Source organism: Siphateles boraxobius, unplaced genomic scaffold, assembly GCF_051911475.1.
Source record: "Siphateles boraxobius isolate OS27281-9 unplaced genomic scaffold, OSU_SipBor_1 25, whole genome shotgun sequence".
Taxonomy (NCBI): domain Eukaryota; kingdom Metazoa; phylum Chordata; class Actinopteri; order Cypriniformes; family Leuciscidae; genus Siphateles; species Siphateles boraxobius.
In genome coordinates, this window is record NW_027508866.1 from 18,894,249 (window position 1) to 18,898,690 (window position 4,442).

Here is a 4,442-nt window from a genome sequence, read left to right on the forward strand (position 1 = left end):
CACCGAGATACCCATTTTGTTATCCCATTGTACCCATTGTTCCCTTTTGAGAGGTCTCTCCTATTGCGTAAGTAGCTTACGCTATGGGGAAAACTCCTTTTCTCGAGAATATTGAAGTCTTTATGTAAAACGCATTGCAGCTGCACAGCAGACAGCAATGAGCGAAGGAGCTCGGTCATTGGCTGTGCTGCGGCAACTTGCTCGAACCAATGACGGGGCGACTCAAAATGCGCGACCAATGAGCGCGCCTTGCGCCCACGCGCGTCAGAGCCGGCCAAGATGGGCGTGGCCAAGAGCTATATATTGGGCGCCCCGTCATGAGAGTTCTTTAGATTTAATCTCCTTCAGCGAACACCTTCTTCGCTGGATCCTCCGGATTATTGAAAGCCTTCGCCGCCGTGGAAAAGCATACAAGCGGGATTGCTACGAGGACGTCGGCATCTTCAGCCGCCTTCGAACGCCATCCTACTGAGCCATCCGGCGTGCTACACACAAGTATTTACATCTGTTCGCCCCGCGACATTTGTAAAAGAGCAATTTTCTGAGGCGTTGTTTCAAATGCCTTCCTGCGCGTCGTGCAGAGACCTTCTCCCAGACGGGGATCGTCACATCATCTGCGCTCGCTGCTTGGGCCGGGACCACGCAGAAGCTGCTTTGACCAAGGGCGGATGCCCGGAATGTGACGACCTGTGTCTCTCCGCACTGCGGGCTCGCTTCGCCACTTTCGCCGCGAGCGAGCCCATCGCCGACACCCCTCTGTTTGAGCCGCGTGTTAAGAAAAAGCGCCGCTCACAGAGGCTTCCTGAACCTGAGCTCAGTGACGTCACGCTGAGCCAGTCTCCGCGTGCTTCACCGCCGCTCTTGTCTTCCCCACCGCCGGTTCAGTTCACTCAGCCGGACCCACAAACCCTCTCTAGCAGAGCGGTGGGCCTTGTGACTTTCGGCGCGTCTGAGGACGACGGGGGAGTAGATGACTCTTTGTCCATCGACGCTGCATCTGACGACTGGCCGGGCTCCACTTTCGACTCCGCCCCGTCGACGCTAACCAACACGAGTGGGGGCTCCTCTATGGATACAAGATTGTCCGCATCCTCTCGAAGGCCGTGGAGGACCTCGGGCTCGATTGGTCTTCTCCCGAAGAACCAACCCGAAGCCGACTGGATGAGTGGTTTCTGCAGGGGCGCCAGCAGGCCCCTCGGCAAAGGCCTTCTCCTTTCTTCCCGGAAGTTCACGACGAACTCACCAAGTCATGGAAAACCCCCCACTCTGCGCGTCTGAAGCCTTCTTTTTCTTCGTCGCTCTCCTCTGTGGACGGCGCGAAGGAAAGAGGCTACGAGGGAACGCCGCCCCTCGAGGAGGCCGTGGCCAATCATCTCTGCCCGCCCTCCACCACCGGATGGAAAGCCAAGGCTTACCACCCCTCGAAGCCCTGCCACCCAGGAGATTGGTTTCTCTCAGTGGATCTGAAAGATGCTTACTTTCACATTCCAATAGCGCCTCATCACAGGCCTTTTCTGAGATTCGCTTTCGAGGGACAGTCTTACCAGTACACAGTACTTCCGTTCGGTCTGTCCCTGGCTCCCCGTACATTCACGAAATGTATGGATGCAGCACTTTCCCCCTTGAGATGAAGGGGAGTGCGAATACTGAATTATCTCGACGGTTGGCTGGTCCTAGCACAATCAGAGAGTCAGTTAATAACAAACAGATCTTGGATTATCAGCCATCTAGAATGCCTAGGTCTAAGAATCAATTTTGCAAAAAGTATACTATCTCCCAGCCAGAAGATTTCTTTCCTGGGAATAGTTCTAGACTCGATGCAAATGACAGCTCGTCTCTCATCAGAGCGCGCGCTCACCATCCGGCGCCTTGCAACATCATTCAGGGCGGGTGCGCACGCCCCCGTCAAGCGGTTTCAGAGGATGCTGGGTCTCATGGCCTCAGCATCGGCCGTACTCCAGCTAGGATTGTTGCATATGCTTCCTCTCCAACGCTGGCTCAAGAGCTGCGTTCGGGCCACCTTTTAATCAGAGCGAACCACGGCTGTATAAAAGCCCTGACGCACTGGAAAGACGCCGACTGGTACCAGTCAGGCGTGAGTCTGGGTGTGAACACAAGGAGAAAGATGATCACAACAGATGCCTCCAAAATCGGTTGGGGGGCCCTTTACGAGGGCAGGCCTATCTCCGGCTTTTGGTCAAACCCAGAGAAGCGCCTACACATAAACTGTCTGGAGATGAAAGCGGTCGCTTTGGCTCTCAGAGCCCTGCTTCCACATCTAAAAAACGAACACTTCCTGGTCCGAACGGACAACATGACGGTAGTGTCGTAAAATAAACCGCCAGGGTGGACTCAGGTCGAGCTCCATGCATTCAATGGCCAGGAGACTCATCTTATGGTCCCAGCACAACTTGCGCTCGCTGAGAGCAGCGCATGTGCCAGGCGCGCTGAACCAAGGGGCAGACATGCTATCCAAAGACAAGATTCTCCCAGGAGAATGGGCTCTCAACCCGCTGACGATTCAGTGGTTATGGAAAATCTTTGGCGAGACGGAGGTCGACCTCTTCACCTCCAAGGAGAATGCACAATGCTCTCTTTTCTTCACGAAAAGCACGGACGTGCTCGCCCAGAGCTGGCCGAGCCGCCCCTTATATGCTTTTCCCCCGATCACGATGCTGCCATAGGTCATCAGTCGGGTCAGAGAGGAGAAAAACGCAGTGCTCCTGATAGCCCCACTCTGGAAGAACCAAACATGGTTTCCAGAATTGATGCAAATGCAATCTGCACCACGGCCGATTCCACTGAGGCCAGACCTCCTCAGTCAGGCCAGCGGGATGATATTTCATCCCCGCCCCGATCTGTGGGCCCTTCATGCATGGGCCCTCAACGGGTTCCCAGGAACCTCACGAGTGGAGCGCTAAAAACCATCGCTGAGGCGCGGGCGCCCTTCACGAGACGCTTATATGCCCAGAAATGGAAAGTGTTCAGTGACTGGTGTAACGCCGAGGGCCTGAACCCTGAAACATGCGAGATTACGAACGTACTCGCTTTTCTACAAGGGCTTCTGGAGGTGGGCCGCACCCCCTCCATGCTCAAAGTATATGTGGCGGCCATCACAGCGTCATACCACGACCCTGTGATGGAACGTCCATTGGGAAGAAACGACCTAATTATTCGTTTCCTAAGGGGCGCTAGGAGGATGAACCCTTCACGCCCCCCCTCAGTGCCGATCCGGGACCTAGCTACTGTCCTAGACGCTCTTAAAGGGCCCCCGTTCGAACCACTCCGAACCGTGCACCTTAAGCAGCTCTCGCTCAAAACTGCGCTCTTGCTGGCACTCGCTTTGGTCAAGAGAGTGGGCGATCTGCACGTGCTTTCGGCAAGCGCTGCCTGCTTGGAATTCGGACCTAACGACTGCAGGGTCGTCCTTAGGCCAAAACATGGGTATATTCCTAAAGTGCTCACCACTCCCTTCAGAGCACAGGTTATCTCCCTAACTGCGCTATCGTCTCCAGCAGACGAACACGACGCTAACCTACTCTGCCCCGTTAGGGCTCTCAGAGTGTATTTGGAGCGTTCTGCCCTATTCAGACAGACAGAACAACTGTTTGTATGCTTTGGCGGCCGTACGAAGGGTTCCGCCGTTTCAAAGCAGAGAATCTCTCACTGGATAGTTGAGGCTATAGCTCTGGCTTATGAAGCCAAGGGACTTCAATGCCCCTGGGGAGTCAAAGCACACTCCACCAGGAGTGTGGCTTCTTCCTGGGCGTGGTCGAGCGGGATACCGATCGAGGATATTTGTGCGGCGGCAGGCTGGGCCTCACCGTCCACATTTATCAGGTTTTACAACCTACAGGTCCCGACATTGCATTCCAATGTACTATCAGCATGATGCTAGAAGAACTATGAGTTCGTATCTAGATTATGTATGTGCTTGTGTCACACTGAGCGCCTTCTAGCCGCTCTTTACCTTTTTCCCACATATAAAGCTCGCCTCTGCCGGCTAGTTGGATGAGAACTTTGCTTTTTAGCTCAGGCACCTGCCTCTGGCTATCATAAGGCGAAGTTCAGCACGCACAGCGTTTTGCATGGTGTTCCCATAGCGTAAGCTACTTACGCAATAGGAGAGACCTCTCGAAAGGGAACGACTCGGTTACTAACGTAACCTCGGTTCCCTGAGAGGAGGGAACGAGTATTGCGTAAGCTGCCGTGCTTGTGCTTGGTTAGTTCGCATCAGTCGTTTTAACCTAAAGAACTCTCATGACGGGGCGCCCAATATATAGCTCTTGGCCACGCCCATCTTGGCGGGCTCTGACGCGCGCGGGCGCGCTCAATATTTATTTTAACCACCTGTGGCCAAACATTATTTTATGAAATTTAAGCATCATTTGTAAACATCAAAGAATACTAAGTCAGAATACAAATAAGACAAATTCACTTAA